Below are 17,963 nucleotides of genomic sequence, written 5' to 3'. Positions count from 1 at the left end.
ATCCCAGTCTTAGCTGTGAAGAGACAGGGCATTGCATTCCCACCTCCTTAAAGGCAGAGGGAAAGACAGAGTGTATTCAGAACTTCTTGCTGTTGCTCTTGGATGGTGCCATTTTTATCCAAGTCTGTGGTATGCAGGGCACAGTGCATTTAAAAAAATCAGTTGTAAGAACTATGAACACCTGGAAGAAAAGTGCAGTCACTGAATGGAGGCAAACCCATTGAGAAATGTCAGGGAGTTTAGTTTATTTTTCTTCCAATAGGTGCTGCTTTGCTCTTGTAGCTGCCTTTTTTTTTTAATATATATATGTATATATTAATTAATTCTCTTCTCTGTTTCACTTGAGCCCTGGGGTTTTCTCTGTGGCTTTATTTAGTAATACAGGTGTGGAAATTTATGTGTGTGGACCCATTATACACCTGCACACACCACACCACGTCTCCACCCGTATTTGCAGAGCAGTAGCTAGAGTGACCTAGACAGGTCTCCCTGAAGGGAGAAAGGAGAAAATCCACCCTCACTGCAGCTTCTAGTGTGCAGGTAAAAGACTCTTTACCACAAGTCTGGAGAGTACTGATACTTGGCAACAACTTGCTGAGAGAGATCAGGCTTGGGTGAAACCACCACTTACTTACACCACTTACTTAACTTCTAAATGGGTTTCCATGGAGACAGCTAGAGACAGTAACAGTGTTTGGACTTTTTTATTCAATAAAAGTTTGAGTTATAAATATTTTCCATTTGTTTCCTATTTACAGTCGTAAAATATTGTAGGATAGCCTACCCATCACCTGTCATTCAGTGTCTCTATAAATGGCATGAAAACATCATTGTGAAATAAAAAACGTCTTATTTTCAGCCCACAAACCCAATTTCCACACACGCACAAAATAAAATCCAAGGGACAGAGAAGAAAAGAAACCAGGGTGGGGGGTGATGAGGGGCAAGAGGAATACAGTACAGCAGGCAACAATGCAGTATTTGCTACACAGTAGCAAAAGAAATGGGTACAAAATTTAGTCTGCTATGATGACAAGCTTTTCAGGACATTTGTTATAGACCAGCGTTGTCCAGTGCATTTCTGAAGGACGAGTTGAAATCCAAATTCATTTTCATTGTTTTCCTGCAATTCCAGGCAACGCTTGGATTTTCTGTTCTGGATTGGACCTCCCTTTAAAGATGGTAAGGAAAAAGAAATAAATTTGTTTGGATTAAACATTGTGAACTTGTTGCATTGCTGCTGTATAACAGCAGTATGATATATTGTGTGTAGATTAGAGAACATTCCAATGTCCATCTACTGAAGCCCACTGCTACTGTGAAAAATGTTTCCATTAGAGACAAGATAAGCACTAGGATGGATCTGGAGTGAAGGTTCCCTTTGTCACAGGCTGGTTCAATCTCTGCCATGTTTTAGAATAGCCTCAATTGCCTGGTTACTATTTCAGCAAACGGGGTTTCTAGAATCGAGCTGCATTCCTAGCTGTGCTTTTTAACCACTAGACAAAAGCTTTCCTGTTTGCTTCAGTTACCTAGCTTAGTGCACCTCTGAAACAGCAAAAAGAGGCAGGAGAGGACCAGTGCCTTGGCTGGAGGAGTCCTGTCTGTAGGGTAAAATGCAAAGAATTGTTTATTCTTTGAATTCTGAAATGAACTGTCTTTTATAATCTTATGTTGCTAATCAACAGCATTGACTCTTCAGTTCTCAGCTTAGTAGTGCCATACCTTCACTGTTGAGTTGCAGCAGATCTTAAACCACTGGGGCTATCACACAGCGAAATATAGACCTAAATTACAATTAAATCATCACGTAGGTGACATAAGTTACCTTTTCTTTTTCTTTTTTAAATTTAATTCTGGTTTCAGTTGGTTCTTTCACCTCTTTTCTGTTTAATAAAGGTAATAGGTAACTTGTACACGTTAGTGGCTGGGAAGTTTCCTCCAGGATACAGAGAGCAGTGTAAGTCACACGGAGGCCTGAAAGTCTGACTTTCTCTACAGTATCTTGCACTCGTGTGGTAGAGAGTTACTGGTTTAAGCTGCAAATCAAAGAATGGGATGTAAACCAGTACAGATTAGTGCAGCTAAAGTATGGAAGGAGCAGCTGCATTTAAACTACTGATTTGTACAGTGGGGGAAAAAAGTTGCTATAAAAAGAAAACCACCACCCAACCCCATGCAAAAAACCTGCCGCCTCAGTTTTGTTCAAGCCCGTGTTACACCTTGCATCAGAAAGTCATAACTGGATTGATTTCTGTTATAATCGCAAGGATATTGGCATAAATCTCATATAAATGCTGAGTTTGCTTTTTCAGAGAAGGCTGTTCCTCAGAGCAGGGTAGCTTGTGCCATTCAGAACAGGTTGCACTACGTTCAGACTGCTGACTGGGGTTCCCTCTTCTCCTGTCCATAATACTCAGTAAGTACTTTGTGTGGGAAGTGAGAGTTCTTAAAACTTTCTCTGTGAGTTCTAAAAACTTTATTTTGGACCTTGCATATGACATCCAGATTTAGGTTTGAAAGCTCTAAGTTTTAAATATGGCTTGGGCTAAAAGACAGACCATTTCTAGTATAATCCTCAAAATTCAAAACCTGAGGCTCCCATAAATCCTCCCTGGTAGTCCTATGTGCAGTCCAGATACAATTTTTCACTGATTACTCTACTTGACAGAGAGGCACATAGCAGGCATTTTAATAGACCTCTACAGCAAAATGCTGACTGAACTGTATTTTCCCACTGCTGTGTAACTATTATTGACATTCCTATTAATAATGGTAGTTTAATGTGGGTGTCTGGTGGCAGCATGAACCCTAAGCTATCCAGAAGCAATATAACTGCTTGGCGTACAAGAAACATGAAGAAATGAGAATGGGAAATTAGTCAAATCTTTATGATATGGTATTTGTTCCTTACCCTAAACACACACCCTACCCCCTAAGTTACTTTGGCCTTTTAAACCTTACTGTGGTGAGGGTTTTTTGTTTCTTTCCAAATGAATTCAATGACCTTTGAATAAGGTCCCTCAGGTATAAACCACTGAGGTAATGGATATTGTCTCATTGCCAAAACCCCTCAGTTGTGGGTTAGTTTTGGGGAGGGCTTTTTTTTTGTTGTTTATTCTTTTTGTTTTCTCTCCCTTTTCCCTGCCCCTGTTTTCCCCGTAGCAAATCATACATTTTCTATTCTTTATGAAAACTCTTATGGGGTTTTTTTCTCTGCACAGACTCAGGATTGTATGGCACACAGGGTCAGCTCCCTGGGTTCGGGAGTTGGGGATTACAGTTTACCACAAGTTCTTCTGCCTAAACCCAGAATTGAGATCAACCTCCTTGTACTTAGAGCTGATGCTGGGGGTGCTTGTGGTGGTGTCATTTAAGTTAACTAATTCTGTATCTTTCATTTATCAGTTAGTTCTTTTCTCAGTTTTGATGTCTGAGACATCCTCAGCTCAGATCTTGCCTAAGGAAGCAAGAGAAAGATGCAGTCCTACTTCCTGTCCTGTCAGAAAACTAACTAGTTATGGGAGACTAGTTCAGGTCCGTTACTTGCCCAAATGGTTTCTGCAGTCTGTTCATCATTAGCATTTGGAACCCTAAAGCCAAATGCAGACAAAGGTGTCTTTTTAGTTAATTCTGGTGTTTATAATCATTTAGTAAAATTTGTATAAAACTGACAGTCACGTTTACCACTTGCTCAGCAAAATGGTTGATCGCAATACTGCACTTCAGGCTAAGTGAAAGGCAAGTTGCCTGTCTGCTTCCCTTTCCCCAGCCTAGGTAAGACCTCTACTTTCCAATTCAAAGGCAAAAAATTGATGGCCTAGGGTTCGGTCTTTAATCATGATACATAAACCACAATTCTATAGGCTGAAACAAGTTAAAGAGGAATTCTGCCCATCTGAACAGAATCAGGATTAAGATCAATGCTAATGAGAGGCAGCTCAATGGCAGCAGGAGTCTCACGAGGACAAATAAATATCCAGGTCAACTATTTTATAAAAACAGGCTGAACGTAACATCACTAGCAAGTTTGACTGAAAACTTGATGGGTTTTGCAGCACAAATTGAAGCAATTCCTGGGAGAAGCACAAATGTTCTCAAGGCTGCTGGTAGCCTTAGATGCATATAAAACTGATGGAACGCCTCATAAGCATACTTTTAACGGTAACGCTATCTCAAGTCACGCATCCTGTTATGACCAATAGCTATGGGAATGGGACATAACACACAGTGGAAAGCAACACTTTTGACTTGCTTTAGAATCGCTGTACTTTCTGCATATCTGTAAGAAGTTTACTTTCAAGTTTTTCACTAAAGTAGAATTTATCCAATAGGATGGCATCTAAGAACGCAATTTGCTGTGCCTGTGAACAAGTACAGTACAAGAATGGTCCAACATGCTTGGTAGGCAGTTCCTTGCGAGTCTGTTGCATGTAAAAACTGACTTAGTTTTAGAAAGAACAGCATGTTGTAAGTATATACTTACATATTCCAGGTTAGAGCTGGAGGGCTAGTAAGCTGTGCAAAGTGATTAGGCAGTCTTTGCTGAACTGTTTTATGGTTTTTGGGTTGGATTGCAGGGGTTGCTGGATACGCAGTTCCCAGACCTTCCCCTTCCTGTATTTATTCTGCAGGGCAGTAAAGTGGGATAGGTCCTTTCTAGAATACTGGTTCTCTCAGAACCAGGCTTAGTTGAAAGCTGTTACGAAGTTTCTCTAGTGTCTAGAAGGCCTCGCATCCAAAGGGATGGGCAGTGGGAAAGAGCATTGCTATAGCTTCTTCTGCAAATACCAGAGATGTTAAAGACATTGTTTTTTGGTGAAGAAATGTGTACAGTGTGCACACACCATGTAACCTGGAACTCTGCCCCTCTGTACCACTACTGCTGCAGAACTGGGGTAACGTACCATGGCTCCTCAGACAAATGCCCTTCAGAACAAAGCAGGCTCTGACTTCATGACAAAAGATGCATTAAGAAGTTTCTGTAAATATATATCTAGCTAAAAAGCCCTGAACAGCTCATGGATTTTCTTGCCAAAAAGCTCACCTCATGGTTACTTATCTTCTGTGCTGGATGACAGGCCTTTTAATCAGATGACATTTTACTGGTCACAGGGTAAATTTTCTTTTAATTTTTTTTTTCCCCTGGCTAGATTTAACAGAAATTTACTTTATATTTACTCTTAACTTTCTTCAGTAAGAATTCTCTTCAGCAAGAACCATGTAACTTTCTGTTCTGTTACTCTGAAGTCAGATTGTCAAGGTTGTGTTTTGATATATGGACAAAAAGCACGCAGCAGGAAGAGAGATGCTACCTCACACAGTTTAGGTACCTTAGAGAAGGATTCAAATGTGGATATATAGCATCATTAAAGCTGAATAAATAATTCACAACATCTAATTGACTTGGTCAATTTAGTCATTGTTTGTACTTGGCACATCTGCTAGATGTGATCCATGACATTCCTGTTGTTTAGGTTAGTGTGGTGGGTTCTGTGAGGTGCAAGCTGTTGTACTGGGTTTCCAAATTTCCCAGAAAAAGCTATGGAGAAAGGAAAAATGGGGAAGTGAGGTTGTTGCTTTAGACTGAACCAGCTCTTGGGCATGTTGCTTAAGACAGGGTTTGATCACTTGTAAAAATGAGGGATATCAAATGAATGCTGGAGGCTGTCAGCATTCCTGAAAACCAGACTGATTGGTAGCTTTTTTTAACAAGTTACTTTCGTTACAGATTTTAAACCTACTTCTTTCTCATCACATTAAATCTCAAGTTATTCTATCTAAAAGAGAGAGGAAAGAAAAAAAAAGAAGTGCTTTTACCAGTTGCCTAACCAGGGCTATTCCAGAAGAAGGTCTCACAAGTTTAGTAAGTGCATCCAATCTTGTATCAGGTATGCTGTATAGATTGTTGCATTCACTAGTATGTAATTTTCTCTTTGTACCTCAGTCACTGACCTCAAATACCTACATGTTCACTCCACCTTTGAGATAGAAATTCTGTTCTTCACTATTGCTTCGATACATTTGAATCGAAGAATTATGCTGAGATATATATACATGACATAGATGGTCTCCACTCCAAACTGGTGGCATGATCTTCTCATGCATTTCCCCAGATTTTCAGTGACTGTTAGTACACCAAATTTTAGTCTTAAAAAAAAAGAATGACTCAATTTTTACAAGTCATTTTGTCTTCTCTGTGGTTACTCTGTATGGATGTTGCTGCAGTGAGAAAAAGTAAATAATTTAGTTCATGGAGTAAAATTACTGTATTTTCAGTATTGCCCATTGCTTGGAAATATTGGATGATGTTATTGAGACTAGAATTTCTGCCTTATAGTGGTACGAAGGATACAGGTATATAAAACATAGGTAATTGATTAATTCCTTCTCCATCTAAAGCAGTATGACAAATTTTCCAACTCTTCGGCCTACAGGTGCTCTGTAAGTAAAACAGGCTCTATAACATACTCTTTGTTCTTCAAAGATTAATTTTGACTATTTAAATAGAAGTATTTCTCAGTGAAGTATATTGTTAGCTGTTGCTCTTATTCAAGAGCACGTGGCACCTCATGTATTTGATCTGGCTACTGTGAAAATAAGGCACATTTAACTGCTGTTATGTGTATGGAATATTATACATCATGTATTATATACAATATAGTAACAGTGTTAACAGATTCGAAAATGTCTGTCAGCTATTTAGATCACTATTTGGTATTGGCTAGGCAAATTAGAATCTTTGACAGGCGCTTCTTAAACATGAATTTATTTTTCCAACACTAACCAAAACTAATTGCTGTGTACAACATAAACTTAGGTGGAGTTATAAGAAGGATCAGCCAAACCACTGCTTAAGGAAAAAAATTGTGGTTTTCCCCTCCTCCTCACTTCTCCTCCTGTACTCAGGTTCTGGTAGCCACCCGAGCACTGGCCTTACCTCCGTTGAATAAATACATCCTCTGACAATGGAATTGGACATATCAGTCAACTGTTACAACAATTTAATGTCTACATCACACTTTGTTTCATCCCACTACCAAGACTTCTGAGTGTTCAGATTTTACACAATCATAAATGCTACATTTTTATATTGCTGCAACAAATTTTTAATACTGCAGCTGTGACAAATCAAATGATGCAGCTTTATCTCTATGTCCAAACTAGGTTTTAGTAACTCGTGGGCTGTGCAATCCTTTTGTTTCATCTAGACTGGCTACGTGAGCGTAGAGCAGTGTAGGTTCTGAGCAGAGCCCTCTAGAGGTGGAATAGTTACATCTGAAGGAAATACACAATGCTGTTAATTATAGTATTTAAATAAAAACAATTTCCTGGCAAAAGGAAATGAAGTTTCATACAGAGAATGTAACTGGAGTAGAAAACAAATTACAGAAAACCAGCATAAAAATCAGAAATGGAATGTATGGATTTATACTTATCAGTAATATTTTCCACATATAGACAGAATTTTTGTCATGGATTAACAAAGTCCCATCGTTAATAGGGGGATTAAAAAAATTATACCTTGCAAAGAAATATATTCAGGCCTTCACTGAAATAAAAAGAAGCTCTTTAGGATATGCTTGCTGGAACTGCAGTTTGCTACAGAAGATAGTAGTAAAACTAAGAAAATTGAAGGAGGCTTTAGCGCGGAATACAGTAGCCAGACTAGGAGGATCATTAGGGATTTTTCAGAAAGTAAACACGAATCATTACTGTGTCAGCAGTGGCCAGGAAATCATTCTGACAGAAGAACATCTGCAGAAACAAATATTCTAGGTATGCAATATGACTTGTTAAATTAGTTACTGAATACTGTATTATGTTGCTCTTCTGAGAGCTAGGATTACCTAGGAAGTCCTTAGTAGAAATGGAAAAACTAGCTTTACACTATGCAGCTGATAATGATGCGTGTGGATTTCTGACTACAGCTGTTCTCCTGAGGAACAAGTTAACAGGCCAGTTCATTTAGAAATAAATTGAATGCCTTTTTGAGAACTGACAGTCATGAAAGAATAAGCTCCAGAAGTACTTGTTGGTGAGAGATGATTTACAGGTTGGCTTTTTCTGATTTTTCTTTCTCACTATTGAAAGGGATGCTGTTGTAAGTGTGTCTCCTGCATCCTGCTTTTGTCATTTACTACTTACTGTCCTATTTGCGGGGGGGGGGGAACCCCAAACAGAAAGCTAAATGCAGAACCTACTGTCCCGAGTTGTAGCTGGCTACTAGGTGCTCTAACTAGTTGTGAATGCTCTAAAGTTCTGAATTAGAACTTAAGATGTGTTTCTACGCTATGTAAGTTAACAACTGCTACATTTTATACCTCCTTCTACTAGCAGAAGCATTAGATATATGTAAATGCTGTGTTTCTAAACATGGTGAGTCCTGAGTGAGACCTGGCCTATATAAAGAATCCAGAGTTCATGTTCTGCACCAGTGTCTTCTGCAGGGTGATTTTGCTCTATATTTTTCCCCCTGCCAAGACAATCTTTTTGTTTTCATAAATTGTGCCATACAGTAGCTGCCTCTGTAGAGAAAGAATATTGTGATATGGCTAGGAAAAAGAGGGGTGTGCTGGATATATTGGCTTTATTGCATGTTTTAGAAATACATTTTGTGAAAAGCTTAGAAAAGTTACCTTTTCCTCTTTCTTTCTGACATTACATATAAATGACTTCTGCAAACAAGTCAGGCTTGATTTATCTGCTTTGATCTAGGCTTGCTTCGAGATGTCTAAAGTAGAAGACAGAGAAAGGCAACAAAGATGCTTTAAAGTGCGATGAAATATTCAGATGGGGGGAATTACAAAATATGCCAAAATGAAATACAATTAGGACTTTGCTTAGGATGTAAATGGAAATCAGTGGGATCTGACTTCAGTGATCAGAAGTATGAATAGCTGTGCATACCAATGTGAAGCTGGTAAAGGAACTTTCTACAGAAAAAAGGATTGTTAGAGTTAGAAATTTGTTGTAACTGTGATTTATGTGGATATAGGAAACCTGTTGAATTAATGGCCACAGGCATCAATGTTCAGTGACTGACTCGATGTTTTTAGTGGTCTGAGTTAATTCCAAGAGCACTGATAAAACAACTTTTTATAGGCATGCTAAAATGATCATTCTGACAAATCAAATGTTGGTCTTAATGAAGAGAACACATTAGCAGTCAAGATGGGAATCCTCCTGGTGCTATAGTTAACTACTGGCTCAGAATAGAGCTCATTTCTGTGAAGCAGCAAGCTTCATTGCCTGAGACAGTCTTCTAGATAAGGTAGTTAATCTGGTTAATTAATTTTCTGATCTGTGATGTAGCAAACTGTGTATTCCTAGGTTTCACCGTTTTGATTGGTTTTGAAGTAAGCATCACTTCTGTATACAGAATCACAGAATTGTTTAGGTTGAAAAAGACCAGAGTCCAACTGTTAACCTAACCCTGCAAAAGTCTTGTTAACATGTCTTGTCACTTTTGAGTGTGCACAAGAAGCAGTATTAGCTTGCTAATGAAAACCTGTTCACAGCATGCACCTGGAGGCTATGCCTACTGCCTTATTCTTTTATCTTTTCATTCCTTATGGATGAAAATACTGCTCTAACAGAGCCTATCTAGAAAACTAATGCGAAGAAGAAAAGTTCACATTGTTACTTACCAACCTTAGCATAGGGGATACCTCGTTATTCATCTTCAGTCAGACAACTAAGAACCTCCTTTTGGCACAATTAGAAACCCCAAGATTTTATATTTTTCCTAGGAAAAACAAGACTTTTCCTGCAGACAACTTCTTTACAGACTCCCAAAGACTTATGGGGTTTAGATGAGAGAAAATATGCATTCCTATTTCTTTGTGAGGCTTAACTCTTACTAAAATGTAACTCCCTTGGAAAACAAAAATATCGAATGACAATTTTACTTCTTGTGTGTGTGGTGTATTCAATTAGTCTAGATTTTTCTAATCTGAGTGCTCAATATGAAGGCTTCCTAACTAATTTTAACCCAGGAACTGAACTCTTTGCATTGTCATTATATGCTTATGATTAAACCAATCTCTAGAGACAAAGAAATAAATTAAGTGCCAACTGAAGAAAATTAAGAAATGAATTTGCACTAGTATTGCAATCGATCTGCATATTCTAACATGGGAATTTAGGTTGGGCTCCTTGGGACTCTGGTCAGAGTATCTAGTTATTTAAAATGGCTTTTTCCCTAGTAACCACACAAATCTGTTAGCTGATGATAACTGGTATTGGGAAAGCAATCTCCTTGCAACTGCTGCACAAACGTTGCAGAGTTTACTCTGACAATAGAAATAATCTATTTTTTGTCTGTTATACTGCATATTGTCACCATCAGGTTCAGGATACCAGACTTGATGGCCTGATCATCTCACTAACTAACAAACTCTTTTCTCATCATATAAATAAATTATAGCATCCTGATTTACTTGCCTTCCAAGTGAACATTTTTCTCACGCATTTGCGTCTTGGTTTGTAGGCTGTTACTCGTTAGCCAAAACTTGCTCACATACATGTTGTTCTTGTTTCCACTGGAATTACTTAAAGATGCAACTTGTACTGACTTGATCAGGACAGAGTTTTGTTTTCACCTGGGAAGTTAGAAATAATAACAGATTTTTGCTAAAGGTAAAAATAATTCCATCTGTCTTGCAGCTGAGGAGTGCAGAACCCATGAAGTGATTGGTCCAGTAATGCAAGGGAAGGACTAAGAACAGTGCTCAGATCTCCCAAAACCCAGCCCCTTTATTTGGTAAGTGTTGGTTATTGGTCAAATTGTAGAGAACATTCTGGATCTGGCCATTCTTTTGCACACATGTCATTATAATGCCATGCAGTATCTCGTCAGCAGCAGCTGTCATCTGTGATTTTTGGATGGAGCCTGTCTGGACATCTGCAATTTGGAAAAATCAGGTGGAACTAGAACAAATAACTTCTTTGTAACTAAATGTGGTGGTTAAAATTATATGCGAAAATATGCAAATAAGGTATCTGTTTTGAAGGAAAAAACATGGGTTTGTGTTAACTTTCTTCTAAATTAATTCAGCACAAGTGTCTTTGGAGCTTAAATGTAGTCCTCAGGAGAATAAATACTGCATAATGTGATATGCTGGGAAGGACTTGAAATGCACCCATTAAAAGCTATTTTACTGCTGTATTCACACACAAACTTTCTAGCTGGCAAGTTCTACACCTAATTTGCAAAGATTAAAACTTGCTACTAGAAAACTACTCCAAATAGAAGACTGAACTTTTCCGAGGAAATTTTGGTTACTAGTAACCTACAGCAATAACTGAAAGCAAATCTGACACCAGCTGTTAAAACACATTATAATAATTGCATTTACTATTTTTTTCTGCACGTGTTTTGCATATAGATTTTCATATTTAAACTGAAGTCAAGTATTCAAAATGGAGAAAGACAATGCTTTCAGATTTTTGTACTTCTGAACAACTCCATTCTTAATTAATGGGACTAAAGAGTTCATGGTTCAAAGAGTATAAAAAATCCTTATTCTAATACACCTGGTTGTAGAGACTGTTCAGTGTGACAGGAATACAGGTTAAGTGGCACGTGAATTAAGGACAAATTTACTAGTGCAAAACAAAAATTAAAACACCAAGTATCACCTTCTCATGTCTAAACAGAACAATGGTTCAGGTTCCTTGTCCTCCAGCTATAACACTTTGTGCAATTATCCAGTTAGTTAATTAAACACTGTCAAGTTAGGGCAATATTTGATCAAAGATGGGTAAAGAGTTGCAAAGTATAGCAAAAACTGCTGCTGATATACTGGACCCATACAGCAGCACTGCATGGGGGCCCCTGGGGCTCATGGAAGTGCTCTTTTGTGGTCGAGGTTTAAAACTTTGTATTTGTCAACGCTGGTTATCTAAAAATCAGATAACCTCAGTAAAAATATGGGGCTTAACCTAGGCCGGTGGCTCAATTAATTGAATAATTAGGCTCTGTTTTTATGTTTCTCCTGCAGGATCAAAATCTATGTTTCTTTTAGCAGGATCAGAATCACTGATCTGAGCTGCCAGGCAGACAAGCACTGCAGAACTACATAGCTGTGTGGCAGTACAGCATGTCTTATGTCACAAATACATACTGAGTGTATTTGTGTCCTTTGGGGTTACAAGTACAGAATAAATTCAAATTCCTGATAAATTAGTGATGCAGTTTTTCTACCCATGGCTCTCACAATGGAAGAATCTGAAGAAGTTCATGGGAACCATTGTTCCCTTAGACATACAGCTCTACTAAAATTAACCCTTCCTGTATATCGATGTCCTTGGCTAATGTATGGGTTGAGAACTGGCAGTGGACATTAGAAGGGAACTGCTGTTTGATGGTGTTAGCCCCCACTTCTGCACAGGGTATGCTCAGCAAAGGGGCGTATGAAATTCATATAGAGACTCTTTGCTTGCTTCACAGGCCTCCAGTTTAATCCCGCCATGCACTCTGCACCCTGCATTTGCTTACGTGTTTGGGATGTGGCTGTGGGTAATGGTTCCACCTAGCAGTAGTACTGCGCATCCTTTGACTTTGTACAATAAAGGCAGGGAAGAATAATTCAGGATGACTGTCTGGCAAAGGCCAGAATATGTAGGAGGAATAAGATGTAAATACTTTCAGTAATTTTAAGGTCTATTCTTTCTTTATGTAGCTACCTAGACTATCTATTTAATCTGTCTATTACCTAATACATATTTAAATGAGATCTGAATCATGTTTATCTGTGGAATACTGTAACTGAGTAATTAATTTGCTCCTGTCTCATTTGCTCTTGTCTGTCTTTCCTTCTCCTTCCAAAGCAATTCCTACTATGATATTTGGGAAATTATACATATGGTAAGTACAGTTGTCAGCAACAAATTTTATTTACATCTTCTCAGGAAAGCATAAACCACCCACTGGAAGATTTCCAGTGGAAAACTCCAGCACTAACTAGAATCACAATTCTCTGTAACATGTAAAAGCTATGTTAACATTGCAGGCAGATGCAGGTGCTAGTGGATAAGGGTACACAGCAGTGCTTGAGCAGAGGCTCTGCATGGCCTCTCCCTCCCATGAGGGCTGTCCATCCCTACAGATGCATACTCTTACCTTTCTATGGCAACCGCACTGGAATTTGAATTACATAAATTAACACAGCTTGCTGTATTGGAAATAATTCAACATGGAACAGCCTTGAAAGGATTAATCTCTCCGGTTGTTAGCTCTGCCTCGTGTCCTTTTCTATACCTCTCTTTCCACTGGGCCCTCACCTGTCATGTTTCTGACAACAGCAGTGACAGTGTGGCTAGTCTGGTTAGAAGTGTAAGAAACAGTCGCACCCATATTTGCATATAAACATATGAACACACTTCAAGGTAAAGAGTAATCACAGAAAAACATCATCCTTTTGCCTTTTTTATGCTGCTGGAGGAGTCCTACCGTTCCGTACCGTATTCTCTAGATGACCTCTGCCACCTGGGTCATGTATGTAGACGTGAATTGCACTCACAGGTCAGGCGTTGTGTCATGCCTGCCCTTCTATCAGCAAGAAACCTGGAGGCTGAGAAACTTCTTAAAAACCCCAAACCAATACAGTCCCTCCGAAAAATCACTGAAGCATTTAAATGTTCTATTTCTAAGTACACAGAACAAACAGTACCAGATAGTTCAGAAGAGCGTGGGTTTGGCCATAGTTTCTACTGAAAAATGTCCCAAGCAGTTTTGTGTCCAGGTGCACTGGCCTCCACCTCTCACATGTCAGAGCCTCCCTTGTTACCAACAGCCCATGGCACGCAGTCACTGCGGTGCCCGAGGACGGCAGCTTTCCTGAGCACACGGGCAGTGCTGCTGACCTGGTGCTTCGCTGCTGCCAGCAGGCTGCATGTGCACCTCCGCGTTGCCATAAAGCACTCGCAAGGGTGCAAGCAGGATTAATTGGTTAGTACTGAAAAGGGGGACTCGGTGGCAGCTGAGGTTAGGTTTCACTTACCTCACAGTTCATGGTGCCAGAGCAGCTTCCTTGATATCACGTTTAAAATAATATTTTAGTAAAATTCTGACTGTTTTACTTCTGTGTAATTCTTGTCTCTATCCTCTCTGCCTTGTGTCATTTCTCACGATCGCTGACGATTTTGCTATAAGGTCTAATTTTGTTCTGATTAAATGAAAAAGTGGTGAGACAAGACTGATCTAGATGAACTGTCAAACACCTAGAAGACTTTTCAGCATTAAAAATATACCCAAAATAAGCATTTCTCTTAGAGAAGACTTGACAAACAACCTGAACAATAACATTCTTGAACACTACCCAGCTGATGGGAGTCTTTTCAGGGCTAATTTACATAATTTGCCATAATTACAGTTATAAACACTTGAAGAAGCCTTGGAAGGAAGCATGTCACTGAAGCCTAAATTTTATTTGGTCTCATTGCATTTGGCAGCTGTACAAAACTGTGGAGTGTGGAAATTTGCTCCTGATTATACAAACACATCATACAAACTTTGAATGCTCAATGCAAGTTTGTCCTGTACCAAAAGATACCACCATCTCCCCAGGCCTCTGTTCAGTCAGCCAGCATGATGTTTAATGAAAAATGTTCGAGGTACCAGTGGTGGCTCCTTCCATGTAAGTGCCCGTTAAATCACTGTGCGGTGCACAGGTAGCAGTGGACACCTGAGTGTCTGACTCCAGATGTGTACCACTGTTACACGTAGCCACGTACCTTAAAATTCTAAAACCAAAGTAGAAGATGTTTTTAAAGAGATGAAGTTTGATGTACATACACACACGTGTTTGTATGTGTAGACACATACACTTCTAATCACACAAATATGAGGAGAAGATTTGCAAATATGCAAATTAAGAATTAAATAATTCTGTAATAGATCTACAGAAGCAAGAACTTGTCCACTAGCTGATAATAAGCCCTGTTTTCTACTTTCTCATGACATTTTAACACGTGTGGAATGCAGGACAAACACTGACGTTTGTGCTAGTCAGGGAAATCTAGTTCAATTAGTTCACTGTACTCTGGTTGGTAAGTCTGTTTCCCATCCCCTTTCTGAGGCAATTCTCCACTTGCACTGCTGTATTTTTAATTATCTGTATAATCAGACAGTCTTGTTGAAAGGCTAGAGAATCCAGAGAAGTCAAAGCATACTCGCAGCCAAAGGAAGGTGCTATAAAAAGCTATGGCCGGCATCTGTATTTTAATTTATATTTCACAAACTTCAAAACTACGTAAGCATCAAGTCGTACAGCCCTGCTGATTTTCAAGAGTGCTGCTCACTGTATAATATGGAAGAGAAATACCAGAGCTTTAAAAGAGTAATACAAAAGACTCTTTCAGATAGACAGCTTCCAGCTATTCACAGAAACTGGTCACCAGACTAATGGGAGCATTTCAAATTCAGTTCATTAGTTGATTTTGGCAAGCCTTGATTACTTTAATTAGCTTTCTTCTAGCTTACAGAATGTACAAATGGCTGTGTACCATGCTGTATGTTGAGCGATAACAGCATTTTAATTGCATTGGCATTAACAAAATTCTTTCTGAACAGAAAGCTTTTAATTATTTTATTTGTCTCTTAATTTATCATAAGGAAACAACTAATTATCTTTCACTTCTCCTGGGCGGAAGTTTCTTTGTAGAAGACTGAAGTACTGTCCATTTAGTCTGGTTTAACAGCACTGTACCTTCACTGGGAGATTGTATTTGGAACATGGAATGGAAATACAGACAAAACATAAACCTAATTAATTAGTTAAATACCATTTTTGAACCTTTGAATAGTTAAATTATCAATACATTCTACTGCTGCCTCCTAAACCAAATCTAACATCAGTGTTACAAAATAGCACCAGTATCCTGGAGTAGAAACCATTAACTGTCACCAAAGGATTGGGTTACAGGGAGCAATCCCTAAACAGGTGGATAATACTAAAATGTTACTGAAATACTATTTAAATATGTTAACTGCACTCTTTTAAAATGGTACTATCAGTGCACAGACAGCCACAATGAGGCCCCCCTTATGACAACACTACTGTTAAAATTTGAAAGAAGACATAATTAAAACTCTGCCCTTGAGGGGACTGAAGGGGAAAGCTGGGATGTCTTTCCAGGTTAGCGATTTAAGGTCTGCTGCTTGAGAGTTACTCTTTAAAGACAAAGATCTGGATTACTTCAAGTATAAATACAAATTATATTAATAGTATGCTTTACTGATTAGAGTCCAAATGACTCTGAACTAAGATAGATGCTGAACTCAGTTACCAATATCCTAAAGTATACTTGTCATGGCTGTTGAAGTCACAAGAAATAAATAAAAAACAAATAAATAAAAAGAATAAAAAGAAAGAAATAAAAAGAAAGAAAAAGAAACTAATGAGTTGGCAGAAAAGTTTGCAAACCCACATGGATATTACAGAAAAATTAAATGCGGGAATAAAGTTACCTTAATGGTGAGCCTCAGCCCATGGGCTGGAGTACATAACTAGATTTGTAGGCTCAAAACTGCAGAGGAGCAACTGTGAGCAGTCAAACTTGCACTAGCTATTAAATTTTTCCCAGAAGCTAAATGAGGTATTTGGTGTAGAAAGTATTGTAATTTTGCTTTATTTATCCAAAGCAACTGACATGTTATTATCTGACATGGTTAACTTCCAGTGTCTTAACTGGAAAATCTTTCCTTCCTTTGAGAGACTAAATCTGAGTATCTTTAGCTTCCAACCATTGGAACCTGTTTAGTCTTCGTGATAACCTATATCCCTCTGTGGAAACACTGATAAGCTTTGAGTCACCTTGCTTGTCTCTTAGCTGAACCAGAGTGATCTCCGTAAGCGCTGCATCACAGAGCGTGTTTTCTAGCCCCAGAACTTTTGTGGCTTCTCTATAGTTCTCCTTTGTACTTCTCAACCAGTTAGGAAGTGCTAACACCAGGCCTGGACTCAGTGTCCAGCATTCTTACCACTGTGAAATCACCACCATTTAGTTGCAGCACTCTTTTTATCTCTCTTTCACACACACACACGAAAAAAACATTAGCTTTTTAAAGTAAGGAACATGCAAAAGTAGCTCAATATGAGGCTGTTATTATCAGTGACCTACCACCCCCCTTTCTGAGTTGCCACTTCTAAATTAACAATCAAACAAAAACCTTCCTGTTTCTTGTTCCTAAATAGGTTATTTTGCATTTGGTCCTAAAAAAACCTTTTATTTTTTTCTTTCTTTTTTTATTGAGAGAATTCTGCAACAGTGCTCTGCCTTAGAAACAAATTATTCATTGTGAACCCAGGAAATGTAATACAAGTTTTGTAACCTCCTGAGGTAGGGACCAAATGCTAACACAGCTTCCTGGCTCTGTGCAAAGAAAGCAAGGCTGAATCTGGTTCTAGCCTGTTAGCAAACAGATTACTTACACTTCAGATACAGAAAGAGAGCTTTAGAACTTTCTGAAATGTCTGCTGAGTAAGCATTACCTGAGTAAACTGCCAGTAAAGCTTCATTCTCTTGGCTTTGGCATAATTGCATTCAATGAGCCTGGGCCTGCTGTTGACATCCACCAGGCATCTGTTGTCATCATCGTCGATAGTGGGACTCAGAACACCCACATGGAGCTGCTGATTGCTTGTGTAATAAACATTCTGCAACAGGAAGCACAAACAAGATTTGTGGCCTCTAGACAGAAGCAGCACTTCTACCAAAAAGCTAATGGCAACGATAAATATGCTGCATAGCAGTAGGCTGACCCCATGGCGGCTTTAAATTATTTCCTTCAATGCAGGAAGCAGCACAACAATTTAAAAGTTGTTCTAAATGAACAATTAATTGTTAATTGGTACCAACAAGCAAATGTTGGTGTGCGATAGGAGATATGCGAACACAACTCATTGCTGTCTCATCATCTGCCTTTTAACTTCTGTTTCCTATGGTCATGCACTGTG

At 38.8% G+C, this 17,963-nt stretch overlaps 1 long non-coding RNA gene across 1 annotated transcript; it reads right to left on the bottom strand.

Moving 5' to 3' along the window:
• Nucleotides 1-689: 689 nt before the first annotated feature.
• On the bottom strand, nt 690-17,666 carry LOC104405921. The gene is made up of 2 exons (XR_719914.1): nt 17,499-17,666; nt 690-1,171 (listed from the first exon to the last, which is right to left on the bottom strand). It is a non-coding gene; the product is annotated as an uncharacterized LOC104405921 (long non-coding RNA).
• Between the last annotated feature and the right edge of the window lie 297 nt (nt 17,667-17,963).

Source organism: Nestor notabilis, unplaced genomic scaffold (genome assembly GCF_000696875.1).
Source record: "Nestor notabilis isolate BGI_N333 unplaced genomic scaffold, ASM69687v1 scaffold14285, whole genome shotgun sequence".
In the NCBI taxonomy this organism is placed as follows: Eukaryota; Metazoa; Chordata; class Aves; order Psittaciformes; family Psittacidae; genus Nestor; species Nestor notabilis.
The sequence above is the reverse complement of the archived record's forward strand: the minus strand, read 5'-3'. Positions and strand labels throughout refer to the sequence as shown.